Here is a 15,769-nt window from a genome sequence, read left to right as displayed (position 1 = left end):
ACCCCCTCATCTTTCTTAAAAAAATTGAATTTCACTTAGGACTCAGTTGCAAATCGTTTTCCAAAAACAGATTGACCTTATCCGAGTTTTTTTATGAAATTGACTCCCCCAAATGTTGCAATAAGGTCCTCAAACTTTGAGTTCTTCAAATAAAGACCCCAATGAACAACTTTGAAGTTTTGAAACTTTTCAAAAGAGGTCATCAGGTATGACGAAATTGCGAAAACACATGTGGATACTTATAGGCTTAAATTACCGGATCTAAACACATGATCCAATAAAAACAATGAACAAATTAGGGACCAAATGTAACGTTATTTTCTGGGCATGTATAAAAAAAGTTCTAGTTTTTTCAAATAAATTCAATGGAATCCTTCATAAATTCAATAGAAAATTAAGTCTCTCTAAAACGGAACTTATTGATGAGATTAAATTTGACAAGTACCCACGTATAACAAGAAATTCTCATAATAGCTGGCAACATATTGTCAGCTTTGCAATGGACCTAAAATTTGGTTAGAAATCCACATCATTCCACTAGATGATATATATCATTAAATGAAAAGGATCCCCTTTCTCCTCTACCTTTCCAGTCATCAACTCATTCAACAACTTGAATGAATTTCTGAGTATATATTGGTGCTACTCTGGTTCATCTCAACACATCACTACACTAGGTCACGAAGCTGTCAAGGCTCGTTGAGAAAGAGAGAGAGAGAGAGAGAGAGAGAGAGAGAGAGAGAGAGAGGCCAATTACAGTATAGGTGGGAATAGCCATGGTGGTAATAGCATCCAAAAGAATGGGCTTGATGATGCTTGTGGCAACTCTCATACTGTGCTCGTCCATTGGTGTCAACGCCGACTCGCACATACTTTTGTCGCGCAAGTGGAGATGTGTAATTTCATGTGCCTTTTCACCTCCCATACTTCCATGCGTGCTCAAATGCCTCATTATTCCTCCCCCACAGTCCTTGACGTACGCGGCATCGCAACACTGCGATGTCGGTTGTTTCTTGTCTACTTGCCTTGACTATCATCAAGGTAACAATCTTCACATCGAAATCGAAAAAATAACTTAGCTTCTTGCGAGATCCGTGAAACCAAGGAAGCCATTATGTAATCTTATTTTTATTATAAATGTGTCATTGATATATTTTAAATATGAGAGCATGGTTGCATACCAAATCATTTCATTTCCTTCGACTTCCATATATACGCTCTTGTTAAAAGAAATTCAATTTCTATTTTAATTTGAGTGACTTTTTTAATCTCTTGTTTCATATTCGAACTTATGTAGACACCGAGAAAGTTGGAATGGACGTGAACAAGGCTGGAGCTTGTGTAGATTCATGCTCTCGGAGTTGCCAGAAGACTTATCCATTGCACTGAAGTCATTCAACCTTTGTAATGCCTTTGTACTTTCATTGCTCAAGAAATAAAAAAGTGCCTTTTTAATATTCAACTTGACCATGAGATATAAATACAAAAGAAAAGGTAAGCCCTACAATATAACGAAGTTGGCTTTGTCATGCCTCTACCGATTTGTATCGAAACACGATTGTATGTTTTCACGGTGTGCATAAGATTGTTAGCCTCGGGAATGACATCACATAATTGCATCAGTTGGTGGTACTGCCAACAAGCCGAATGAAATGATATGAATGAGCACGTGTTAAGGCAAAAAAAGAAAAAGAATTATATATATCATTCACCGAAAGTTAACTTTGTGAAATACGTTTGGGTGGCAATTTAAAATACGACTAGACATCAAATTCTGTATGGTCACCCATACAAATACAACCTAAAATTAGGGAAAAAAGTCTCTCCTCATGAAGCCGATGTTCTCCATTCTACCAAACAAAGTATGCACTTTCGTCAACTCTTTGCCGAGTCATAACATCCGGTTGTCTTCTTTGTAACTAGCTAACCATTTAATGACTTAAAAACAACTATAAATCTTTGACTCTGCACGCAAGTAAGCTAAATATGATTCTTTCCAACAGCTATAACACCCACCTGAACACAATTTACGAGACAACATAGAGAGAAACGAGCAACCACATGAATATCAAAGCATCGAAGAGGGAGATGGCGAAAATCTTGATGGCGGGGCTAATATATAGTGCATTCCTCGTCGAGGCATCTTTGGAATGTAAGAAAATGTGTGCTCGTGCTTGCGTGATTACCATTTTACCATGGATTTGTTATGACCTTTGCGTGCGAGGATGTAATGATGGCAAATCATTTGTCCTGACCGTTCTTGAGCAATGCTATGTTGGTTGTGTGTGTCTGAGTGTTTCGATCGCCTTTAGGTGTAATTTCTACACTATCGTTACGTCTAATCTTCGCTCGAAGTTAACACAAGTAATACTTAATTTCCAATTTGTGACACTCTGAATTTAATTCCCCCTGGGGTGTTGTCCATCTTCGCCCATCTAATACCGAGCCTAACCATTTTTTATTTCGGTTTACGGGAAGGCACTTTCCCAACCCTTCTTGGTGGTGCTCCCACTTGAGCACACTTGACTTTGGAGTTTCAAAGCCGAGCAGTGCGCTTACTTCAAAAGGTGCCTCCGTGAGTTTATTGCAATTTTCACACATATATCCCAAAAGCGCTCTACAAAGTGGAAGAACAAGTCCCTGGTGACTTGAACATTTCGTCGATAGTGTCAAATACTCTATCAAATTTGACTACTTTGAGAAGTCTCAGGATGCATGGCTGTGACATATTTGGAGTATTTCCAACTAGAGTATTTTATTAACCTAGACTGAAACAACAGTCTCGTGGGACACTTACCGGATTTTAGCTCAAGTAGTCCACCTAATGAACTGCAACTACCAGTTATGCGTTGTTTCGAGGAGTTACCACCATCAATCAGAAACCTTATGTCTTCGAGTTATCTTGATATGGTAGCTTGTGAATATTTCGGAATGATCCCATCATCATTTGGTCACCTTAACAAGCTTGAATACCTATATCCAACAGTGAAATCGTCGATTGCTCAGACTATATGTTCTCTATTTTGGGTTTGGAACTGATAAAGCTCACCAGTTCGAAAATCGAAAGAATCATTCCAATAGGTGACATTTCTCTTTCAATTGAAAACCTACCTCAGCTTGTTAACTTAAGGTTTTTGGCAATCTTATAAATGGTACCATACCGCCTCAGCTTATGAACCTCATGCATCTCGCTAAATTAGACCTACACGCGAATCAACTATTAGATCAGTCACCATCTTGTCTCATAACTTGACTCAACTAACACTGCTTCACCTAGACACCAAAAGACTCGAAGGCTCGATACCCTCATCAGTCTCTCAGCTCTAAAATCTCAAAGTCTTTAACGTTGCCAGAAATCGCTTCAGTGGTACAACCATGCTAGATGGCTTTCTTAAGAAAAAAAAATAGAGATATTGCAATTATAATATAAGAGGATATCCGTATACACGAAAATTAGCATGGATGTTACTCTTTCCCGTCTTCCTGATTTAGAACTTGCCACATGCGATTTGGAGAAGTTTCTGTATTCCTGCAAAACCAAAGGATATCTATGGGTTAGACCAGTCACAAGAAAATATCAGGGGAGAAGTACTTGTCGCGACCCGCAACTCGAGACCGACCTAAGGGCAAGGGTTTAGAGGTAATTATTCATGAAACGGTCCAAATGGCACATCTTAAAAGATAGCTTACCAAAGCGTCGATCTTCTGTTCATCCATAAGGTCCATTGATCATGAACGTCGCTTCTCCCTCAATCCATACCTCGCATGACACGAGATTGATTTTATCTATTTTTAACAAATAGAGTCGCCACTAGCCTTTGTCACGCCCCAAACCCTACGAGCGCACGATCATCCCTTAAAGGTCGTAATGTATGCGACATCCCAGGACTTGTCGCCGACCCAATCGAAACACTAACAAGCAACACATGCGGAAGCAACCTCGAACTCTCCTTACAATATATAAACCATGGGATAGTAGAAAGACAAAGTATACACATCAACAAGGCAATTTTTTAAACAGAACATCGATTACAACAAATACATTTGCAAGCCTTCTACGAGGCCACTATCTACGAACCACACACAACAAAAATGATTGGGTGGTTGATAAGCTTAACTCCTCTACAAAAAAAAGGCATCCAAAAAGGAATGAAGCATCAAATGCCCAATATCACTCCGGAGCTCCGAACCGCACGTGATGATTACTCGTCATTCCAAGCCTGAAAAATGTTTAACAATGGGGGATGAGATAAATCTCAATAAGTAACTACCTAAGTCTCGCTTAGGCTAACGCGTACCTCCGAACAATCCTAATCATGCAATACCGACATCCAACATGTCATAACAATCATAGGTGCCCTTACCTTACCTCGGCACATACGCAAGCCCTATACATTAGAATCCCGTCATAATATGGCCAATTGCTCATCAAGCTTGTACAACGCAATTCAAGGCATAATCATGCATAACACGGTTGATAATCTAGACGTGCTCATCGATTAACTTAGGCAAAGCATTCCCAAATGCAAATTGCACTCATTAACTCCATATTATTAATGACCCCTCGGGCTACTGAACTCCCGCCGGTCTTCTGGCGTAACCAGGCATCGTCTCGCTACGTCGGCGACAACAATGTTGGGGATCGAACACCCCCCGGTAAGCCGGGTACCCAATGGCATTCCACTTAGGAGCATCAATCCGGCCTCCACCGCGATCGGCATCATCTGAGATCGAACACCCCCGGCAACCCCGAGTACCAGACAGCATCCGAACTCCTGCCGGGCATTGTCTAGAACTCCCGCCTAGACGGAACGTGTCGTGACCATGCACACACCTCAACAATCATTACCAATTCTTATCTTTGTAAATTAGCCCAATGTCAACTAAATCAGTCAAAACGCCACGATAACACCGAATAATTCTCGAGAGAGAGAAAAACCGAGAATGTACAAAACCGAAGCCAAACTGGGCTGTTGTACAGTGACCGAAATCCTTTTTAAATAAATAGTAAATCAACTCCAAAAATTCTAAATTTTGGATATGTCATATAAAACATCTTGATAAAGATTTTCCGTGAAGAACTCAAAACCCAGTTCCAAATGTAAACACCTCTTTTTGTCACTTGAAATCAGACGAAATTCAACCCGTCCAGTCAGGCCGCCTGACCTTCAAAATGCATCTCATCCAGTACCCAAATCACTTTGGAAAGCCTTGAAATTTTTATATACCATAGAAACAAGTGTTCTTAACAAGTTTCGTGCAGGAAATTTGTTGAAAAAAGGCCTGGAAAATTTTATAAAAATTAGAAAAGACAAGAAGGTCGGGGTGAACAGTAAATCCGGTAGACTGAATACAGTAAAAAAATGGACTTACGAATGACCCTAAATGATCTCCAAAAATTCCAGATTTAATTTATGTTATGCTACAAGATGTCATGAGAAACTTTCATGAAGAACACTTCATCAAATTCGTCCCACACAAATTACAACAAAAATAGAAAAATCCAGCGACGCAGCAGCAACCTTACCGGAAATCAACCAACAAGCACCACCAACCACTAAACCAACTATCCACAGCTCTAATCCACCCCTAAACATGTGCATTAGTAACCCATTATCCTAACCAAGGCTTAGGGAGCACTTACTAGGAGCCTAAGCAAGAAAAACTGAGCGAAAGGGCAGCAACAACCTCACGGGTGCAGCAGCGACGGACGGCGGCGAGCGGTCGCCGAACGGCTGAGGCGGTTGACCGGTGGAGGCAGACGAAGCTGCTGGTCAGACTTGCAGCAAGAAGAAGCGAGAAGCAGAACAAGAAGCATCAAAGCAGCAGCAGCAGTAGCGAAGCAGGAGCAAAGCAGCAAGAAGGAAAAGAAAACAGAAGAAGAAGAAGAAGAAGAAGAAGAGGAGAGGGAGTGGTCGTGGAATGGAGAGTGAGAAGCGACGACGGGAAAACAAAGCGAAGTGAAGCGGAACCAGCGGCTCGGCGAGGCGGAAACGAGAGGCATGGGTTCGCGAGAACGAAGCGAAGTAACATGGGGCGTAGCAAAGTCGGCGAGAATATGTCGGCGAGAAGTTAGCGGGGAGGGAAGCAGCAAAGCAGAGGCAGAACAGCAGTAGCAGTAACACGTGAGGGAGCAGAGGAAAGTCAGCCAGGTCAGTCAAAACAAGGCAGAAGCAATCAGCAGACATTGAAACAGAAATGGCAGCAAGGACGTGGGAGAGGTTAGCGGAAAGAAGTCCGCACGTGGGGCAGCGGCATGGGGGGTTCAGCAGGGGAGAAGGAGAGGAGAGAGAGAGAGGAGAGAGGAGAGGGGGTTCAATCATTAACCCACAAAATATTGTCCAATTTTCCTTTTTCCAAAATTCCGATCAACCCGATAATTGGCCACACTTTAATGAGACGACGTTCGATAAATTAGTCGTGGAAATCTTGAAACTTCAATACCCAATTCGGATTCTAATTAATGGCCAAATTCAATCGAATGCGACTTTAGCGTATCTCGAACTAACGGGCGGCTTTTAGAAATTACGCGTATCGACTCGTGGTCGATTCGCTATCAAGCCACATGTAAGTTTACTCGAGCCATGGCGACCTTGGTTGTCATGTAATTGCGAGGGTCAATCACTAGTTCCGAATGACGCAATCGTTCGGATTAGGTTTAGGATCGTTCGAAATTCATACAATGGCCAAGCAGAATCACCCGCGATCCAATTGCACGACATTTGCGAATCGTTCCATAACCATCCTTGGATCGGCCTTTAATGGCCCAAAATATTCCCTCGCCAATCCTTATGGTCAAAGTGTCAATCCATGGCCAAGTTCTTAGGTCCACGTACTTAAGTCCTAGCTAGCCATTCCCTAATGGTTAGTCTACTCGAGAGTGATCAATTCCGAGCAAGATTTCACTGAAAGCGCATTGAAGAAATATTCATTTCATAAATCCCGAAAATGGGTCGAAATTTAGAATGTCATAGCCTTTGTTGGGGGTCGACTAGATTACCCAATCGAAACGCGTGAATTTCGTTTCTATTTCTATGAAAATCAGAGATCATGGGTTGGAGGACTAGCTTATGTTAATATTTCCACTAATGCCCTTTCGGTATTGCTAAACTTAATGTGGTTATTATCTAAGTTGGCATACATTTGTTTTTATCATTTTCATGCCAAAGCCCTAATCCACTAAGGGCCCGTTTGGTAACGTGCCAAATAGTGAAAATTTCTGTTCTTTTGTTCCCAGAAATAGTTTGGGAACAGAAATGCGTTTGGTAAACTTTTTATTCCTTGGCACATTTTTGCAAAAATTTGTGCCGAGAAACAGTTTTGGAAGAGAAACAAGAAGTAAAAAAAAGTTGCTTCTTGTTTCTCGGCACAATTTTGAGAATCAGTTTTTTTTCTTTTTTTTTTTTCTTTTCTTATTTTTGTGTTGTTCTTCCCTGGGCTGGCCGCCGGCCGCCGGCGACCGGCGGCCGGCACCGCCCAGGGCCGGCGAGGGCGTCACGGCCCTCGCCGGCGAGGGCGAGGGCTGGACCCTCGCCGCCCGGGCGGCGACCTCGCCCGGATCGAGCGAGGCCGAGCCTCGCCGTCGGTCGCGACGGCGAGGTCGACCTCGCCCGCAGACGGCGAGGCTCGGCCTCGCCTAGATCTGGCGAGGCTCGCGACCCACGGCAAAGCCAACCTCGCCGTGGGTCGCGACGGCGAGCTCGGCCTCGCCCGGATCTGGCGAGGCCGAGCCTCGCCGTCGCAACCCACGGCGAGGTCGGCCGCCGTGGGTCGCGACGGCGAGGCTCGGCCTCGCCAGGATCTGGGCGAGGCCGAGCCTCGCCTGTCTATGGGCGAGGCCGTCTCGCCCGGGCGGCGAGGGCGACCCTCGCCTCCGCCGGCGGCCGGCGAGGGCCGTGACGCCCTCGCCGGCCCTGGGGCTGTGGCCGGTCGCCGGCGACCGGCGACCGGCCATGGCAAATGAAGAAAATGGGTAAAAAAAAAAATTAAACAAGTCAAAATATTATTAAAATATTATTTGGGAACATAAATTTTGTGTAGTTACCAAACGCATTTCTGTTCTTTTCTACTCTAGGAATAGAAATTTTGGACAGTTTATCAAACGCCTTCAAATACTCAGAAATTGTTTCCGGGCACAGAATCAAAAAAAATCATTTCTGTTCAGAAATAGCGCCCGGGCACAGAATGGTATTCATGCGCACCCTAAGTGACCATGCATCTTGTTTTTGTGTGTTTTCGTTTATGATTTTAAACTAATCCTATCTTAGTCTAGAAAAGAAAACAAACAAACAATTGTAATGAAAAGCGGTGCGTAAAGTAAACACCCAAGGAAATTGAAACGGCAATCTAATCTAAGAACAGAAAATGAAAACACGCAACTCGTCAGGTATTAATTACAATACGAAAGGAAAACCCGAGACATGGTCGGGTGTTGAATGATGTACAAAATGAGATCGGATTGGATATCGGTCGTATGTCGTCATCTTCACGTGTTTTGGCAACTTTCAGCATGGATCGCCCTGTGGGTATCGATTTTACATTCACATCATACATTTCGTACAAGTAATAGGCAAACATTCAAGCAAATCATCCCGAACATCAATTCGAGAATAAGCCATGGGGTCAGCCTTTGAATTTCATGCATTTCGATCACCAAATGACCTAATCAACTATGATTGATTGATTAGTGGTTAATGATAGTCGGCCACCATTTACATTCGCAAAACGGTGGTCGATATCAATTAACCCCCAAAGTCGGCTCTAAATGTCCACCGTGGGCTACCCGCCACATATGTATAGACCCTAATCATTCACCTAGCAAACACATTCATAAGCGATGAATTGAACATGTGTTTAGGCCAAATGACCTTATTTCTCAATCAAAGAAGCAATGGAAAATGAGCCTTGGGAGGGTCACTTAATTCAACTAAAATTTGTCAAATTCGGACACGTTATGTTTAAATTCGAGCAACCCACCAAACAATGTTCAAACGACGTGAATGAGTTACCATTAGAAATCTTAGGTCGTGAGGATTAAAGTTCAATTTCCTATTCGAATTTTTCGAAATTGGGATTTGACCTGGATACCCTTGACCCAACCTGAATTTTGCTCGGAATTTGAAAAAATGCGGGAAAAATAACAAACATTATCCAAATCCTGCCAAATTTTGCAAGCAGTTAGGAAAACATGTGACGAACAACTTTCATGTTTTGAGTTTTTACTATACCCCCCTCATCTTTCTTAAAAAAATTGAATTTCACCTAGGACTCAGTTGCAAACCGTTTTCCAAAAACAGATTGACCATATTCGAGTTTTTTTATGAAATTGACTCCCCCAAATGTTGCAATAATGTCCTCAAACTTTGAGTTCTTCAAATAAAGACCCCAATGAACAACTTTAAAGTTTTGAAATTTTGCAAAAGAGGTCATCAAGTATGACGAAATTGCGGAACCACATGTGGATACTTATAGGCTTAAATTTCCGGATCTAAACACATGATCCAATCAACACAATGATCAAATTAGGGACCAAATGCAATGTTATTTTCTGGGCATGTATAAAAAAAGTTCTAGTTTTTTCAAATAAATTCAATGGAATCCTTCAAAAATTCAATAGAAAATTAAGGCTCTCTAAAACGGAACTTATTGATGAGATTAAATTTGACAAGTACCCACGTATAACAAGAAATTCTCATAATAGCTGGCAACATATTGTCAGCTTTGCAATGGACCTAAAATTTGGTTAGAAATCCATATCATTCCACTAGATGATATATATCATTAAATGAAAAGGATCCCCTTTCTCCTCTACCTTTCTAGTCATCAACTCATTCAACAATTTGAATGAATTTCTAAGTATATATTGGTGCTACTCTAGTTCATCTCAACACATCACTGCATTAGGTCACGAAGCTGTCAAGGCTCGTTGAGAGAGAGAGAGAGAGAGAGAGAGAGAGAGAGAGAGGCCAAGTACAGTATAGGTGGGAATAGCCATGGTGGTAATAGCATCCAAAAGAATGGGCTTGATGATGCTTGTGGCGACTCTCATACTGTGCTCGTCCATTGGTGTTAAGCCCCGAACCCCGACGGGCTCGCGACACCCCTTCGATGGCCGTATTGAACGCGACGTCCCAGGACGCGTCACCGACCCAAACGAAACATTCAAATTAAATCACGAGCGGAAGCAAATTTAAATCAACCCAGACAATAATCAATGACGACGGGATAGCACTTGCATAAATCAAATAGTTGCTTACAACATCCATAAACATAGCATTAAATCATGATCATCAAAAGGGACAGTGGTTGGATAGCCCACTTCACTATACAAAAAGGGGACATCCACAAAAGGGATAAAGCATCAATATCCAACACCACTCCTGGTCTCCGACTCACACCTGACGACTGTTCGTCACTCCAAACCTGAAAATATTTAACAACGGGGGATGAGATAAATCTCAATAAGTAGACAACCTATACCCCACCTAGGCCAATGCGTATCCAGACGAGTCTAACATGTAATTCACCAGCCAACACAATCAATTTTCACACAACAAACTTACCTCGCCACGATTCACATGCCAACTATGCACATTAGTCAAATCACATGAATATCATAATAACTTATGAACACATCGCTATCATTCGGGCGCCATATACACACATACATTCACTCAATTCAATCACACTCAATTCGTATGTGTGGTCGACCAACTTTCCACAACCTGGGTCAACACCCCATAGGTCAGCCCTCCGATCAAGCCGGGCTCCATCCCTCACTGGACATTTCACACTTTCTCATGACCCGCGTCATCACGCCTCAGGTCAGCCCTCAGATCAAGCCGGGCTCCGTCCCTCACTGGATATTTCACACTTTCACACGACTCGCATCAACACGTCTCAGGTCAGCTCTCCGATCAATCCGGGCTCCGTCCCTCACTGGACATTTCGTATGCACATACACCACATCACAATTCGCTATTCTCACACATATATTCAATCAATTCAATCACACTCAATTTGCATGCGTGGCCGAGCAACTTTCCACGACCCGGGTCAACACCCCACAGGTCAGCCCTCTGATCAAGCCGGGCTCCGTCCCTCACTAGACCTTTCACACTTTCACACGATCCGTGTCAACACGCCTCAGGTCAACCCTCCGATCAATTCGGGCTCCGTCTCTCACTGAACATTTCACACTTTCACACGACCCGCGTCAACACGCCTCAGGTCAGCCCTCTGATCAATCCGGGCTCCGTCCCTCACTGGACATTTCGCATGCACATACACCACATCACAATTTGCCATTCTCACACGTCGTACAAATCCAATTTCAATCACAAACTCATCACACTAGCCCACCAATTCAACATTCAAGTCGACCCAATCACACGTCAATTTCACCCATAAACGCCACGACAATCCGATCATCACACCCACATAAATTAGCCACTAAACATGCCACATAATCATTGCAATTCAATCTACCAATTAACCACATTCATAAATTGGCCCTAACCCAAGTTTAACCACTAAACCGGTACTAATCACACCCTAAACAAGTCTAAAAATACCCATTATACTATGTAGGGTTTAGAAAGTCACTTACTTAAATTTGCCCCGGGAAAAATCCACTCAAGCTTAAAATGGCCCGGGTGAACAGTGACGACTCGAAGCAGGCGAGAGCGTGACGGGCGCAGGGCTCGACCACGACTCGACACATGGCCCGGTAACTCGGCGCGGCGCTCGGCCATAACTGGGCACACGGACTGTGACGCCCCGACCTCGGGGTCATTAACGTGACGTCCCGTTCATTATTATCTTTCATAATACACAAGCGGAAGCATTTCTCGGGATAATCACGTTAAAAACAACAGCGGGATTAAGACAAACAGCATCATGAGCAAACCTTATGTTTATAAAGCATGCAAACATGTTTTAACAAGCCCTTCGGGCCATGGCAACAACACATATTTTCATAGCCATTTACACAATAATAACAATTGGCTTGGGTGTCCTAAGCCCACTAGTTCGGATTCACTGCTCCTAGCTTTCCCCGAACTCCAACATGGCTCAACTCCCCCTGTCGCCGCCGTCCGTTCGACCATCCTATGTACCTGAGGGTGGGAAAAATGGGGGATGAGTCGGGGAGACTCAACAAGTGAAAACACTAATATCAAGCGAGGATATATCGATCGTCGTTAACATAAGTCGGCCCTTACCGCACCCGCATCAATGGCAGATCAATAGCAAAGTTCAAACAAGAGAACATCACGCATGGCCACATCGTGCACACCTTACAAACCAAGGCTCGGTTCTATCTCAACACAACATCAAACATGAAACATGATCAAATCGAGAAATGAACCAACTACAACCAACCAAACGACCGAGAAACGGTCCAAGCAAACCACGTCAAAACGCATCTCAACATCCTTTCCCGATATTAGGGAATCCGCTTACCCTTCACGAAACCAGAACTAGAGAGTAGAAAATGGATGGGAAAAGACGACGGCCTCGGGATCTCGGCCACTCACGGTGTCGACCTCTTTCTTTTCTTTCCCTTGACTTTCTCTCTCTCGGTTTTCTCTTTTTCTCTTTCTCCCTCACGGCTATTCTCTCTCTTTCTCTCTCTTTCTCTTTGGCCGAATGGCCTTCTTTCTATTTATAGAGAGACAAACTTGGGGCCAAAGCTTGGATGAGGTAAGCGCACGTGTCATCGATGAGGTGAGGTAAGCGCGCGTGTCATCCAAGCATTAATAGCCTCTCTCTCTCTCTCTCCCCTCCTTGCCGTGGCTTCCTCTCCCTTTCTTGGTCAATACTTGATGACCAAGGCTTCAATTAATGGCTTCATAATGGCTTGTGGAAAAATAAGGCCAAGCATTAATGAGAGTAATGATGAAGATGATAAGGTTTGACTTAGTCAAACTTTCTAGGGTTTTCTCCAATCAAAGTATAAAATATCTCATTTGAAAGCTCAAAACATGTACTTTAAATCACCAGAAGACACCAAGTCCAAATTCCAACGTTCTCGTATAGAAAATGCCGAATCTTTGAAATCTGACAAAACCAGACAGTTTTGCACTGTTTACGAAATTGGACTTAAAAACATAGTAAATCAACTCCGAAAATTCTCAAATTCGGATATGTCATAAACAAGATCTTAAAAAACATTTTTCATGAAGAATACAAAATCTAAATCTCTCTGTAAACACCATTTTCAGTCACTCAAAGACAGACTAAAAACAGTTCACTGGAACAGCATTCTTGTTTCTCAAAGTAAGCTCCGTCCAGAATCCAAATCATCTTGGAAAATTCCCAAATTTATAAAAGTTATAAAAAAGGAAGTTCTCAACAACTTTCATGAAGGAAACTTTTCCAAAATCGGCCCAGAAAATCTTGTAGAAAATAAATACGGTGTGAACATCACCGAAATACCCATTCTGGGCAGTTTCACACGGTCCGAAAATCAGTCCATCGTACCACTCATATCAACTCCAAAAATTATGAAATTAAAGTATGTAAAACTTCAAGATTTTTGGAACAACTTTAAAGAAGGAAGTATTCTGAAATTCGGATCACAAAAGTCTCCTAAAAAATAACAAAACGAAGGGATACAAAGGATCCGAAACTGGGTTTTCCAAAACAAGAGTAAACAATTTAGTTCTGATTGGAAAACCATCATACTCAAACCATAGCCATTTCCCCGGGACTGAAATTGAGGATATTACAATTTACCTGCGGCTTCCCAGGCCCAAAATCGGGATGTGACACGGACCGGTGATTGGACCACGGGCAAGGACAGCAACCTGGTGGTCGGCCACGGCCCGGGCAACAACGGGCACGTCTCGGGACACTCGGCAACGGGCTCGGCAACGGTCGGGCTGGCTGGCTGGCTGGCTGGCCGGCGGCGGCGATGGGAGGACGGTGGGAGGCGGTGAGCTGGTCCCGGCGACTGGCTCGGCCAAGGCACGAGCAGTCCGGCCAAGGTAGCGGCGACGGCGGCTCGAGGGAAAGCTGGGTGGTGGCGGCAAGCTACAGCGGCGGTTGGTGGCAAAGGGAGCTGGGTAGTGGTAGTGGGAGCAACGGCGGTCGGCACGGGGGCATGCAGCGGCGACTGGCGAGTTGGACAGAGGGGAGAGGAGCTCGGGGAAGGAGGGTTGGCGGCGGGAACAGCAAGGCAGGCGGCGGTCGAGGGTGGCACGGCGACATCACTGGCGGCGGAGCAGAGTAGGACAAGCCGGCTGGGCAGCGTCGGGCTGCGACAGGTGCGGCGGCGAGCTGCTGCTCGCGCAGAGAAGAGAGAGAGAATAGTCGGTCGAGGTGGCGGCTAGAAGGACGGTGTGGCGTGGCGGTCGAGCTGGCTGGTGACGGCGGCGGCGCGCGGCGGTCAGGCAGCAAGCGACAGTCGGGCGAGCAGAAACAGAAGCAGGAGCAGAACCAGTCGGGGCCAAAGAGGAAGAAAGGAAGAAGAAGAGAAAAGGAGGAGAGAGAGGGGGCAGGGGGTAGGTATGCATGGGCATGGGGGAAAACGTGGGCGAGGGGACGTGAGCGGGATTTAGTGGCACGCGGTAAAGAAGAGTGAGAGAGAGAGGACAGGCGCAGGGGAGACGTGTGCGCAGTGTGGGCGCGGCAGAGGAGAGAGAGGAGAGAGAGAGAGAGAGAGAGAACAAAAGTCAGTTTTTGTCCTCGAGTGCGATCCAATGGTCACGATTCGAATCCGAAAACGATCTAACGGTTCACGAAAATCCTAATTAATAATTAGGAAAAAGGGCCAAAAGAAATCAAATAAAACACACTACGAGGGAGATCTACTAGTCCAAATCTGCACCCTGTCAAAATTTCACTTTTCACATATCCCGGGCAATATTGAGGCTGGCCACAATAATATCGACACCATCCAATTAAATTCGTCATGGAACTCCAAGAAATTCAACACCAAAGTTTGAGCTTTAAATAACGGTCAAATTCGATCGAGTGCGATTCTACTGAAATCTCTAATTTACAAAGAAATAACCCAAAAGTGATCAGTTCCGAGCGAGATTTTGTTATAAGCGCACTGACGAAATACACGTTTTATAAATCCCAAAAATGGGTCGAAATCCGGAATGTCACAATAGGTGTCAACGCCGATTCGCACAAACTTTTGTCGCGCAAGTGGAGATGTGTAATTTCATGTGCCTTTTCACCTCCCATACTTCCATGCGTGCTCAAATGCCTCATTATTCCTCCCCCACAGTCCTTGACGTACGCGGCATCGCAACACTGCGATGTCGGTTGTTTCTTGTCTACTTGCCTTGACTATCATCAAGGTAACAATCTTCACATCGAGATCGAAAAAATAACGTAGCTTCTTGTGAGATCCGTGAAACCAAGGAAGTCATTATATAATCTTATTTTCTTTATAAATGTGTCATTGATATATTTTAAATATGAGAGCATGGTTGCGTACCAAATCATTTCATTTCCTTCGACTTCCATATATACGCTCTTGTTAAAAGAAATTCAATTTCTATTTTAATTTGAGTGACTTTTTTAATCTCTTGTTTCATATTCGAACTTATGTAGACACCGAGAAAGTTGGAATGGACGTGAACAAGGCTGGAGCTTGTGCAGATTCATGCTCTCGGAGTTGCCAGAAGACTTATCCATTGCACTAAAGTCATTCAGCTTTTGTAATGCCTTTGTACTTTCATTGCTCAAGAAATAAAAAGTGCCTTTTTAATATTCAACTTGACCATGAGATATAAATACAAAAGAAAATGTAAGC

The 15,769-nt window shown here is 43.8% G+C and overlaps 1 long non-coding RNA gene across 1 annotated transcript; it reads left to right on the top strand.

Annotated features, from left to right (window-relative positions):
• The first annotated feature begins 671 nt into the window (after positions 1-671).
• Positions 672-15,192, top strand: LOC130135077 (uncharacterized). The gene is made up of 3 exons (XR_008814545.1): positions 672-698; positions 9,943-10,065; positions 15,120-15,192. It is a non-coding gene; the product is annotated as an uncharacterized LOC130135077 (long non-coding RNA).
• Positions 15,193-15,769: the final 577 nt, after the last annotated feature.

This window comes from Syzygium oleosum, unplaced genomic scaffold (genome assembly GCF_021117445.2).
Source record: "Syzygium oleosum isolate NSW1041296 unplaced genomic scaffold, Sole_v2.1 Sole_v2.27, whole genome shotgun sequence".
Taxonomy (NCBI): Eukaryota; Viridiplantae; Streptophyta; class Magnoliopsida; order Myrtales; family Myrtaceae; genus Syzygium; species Syzygium oleosum.
This window is presented reverse-complemented; position numbering and strand designations above follow the sequence as displayed.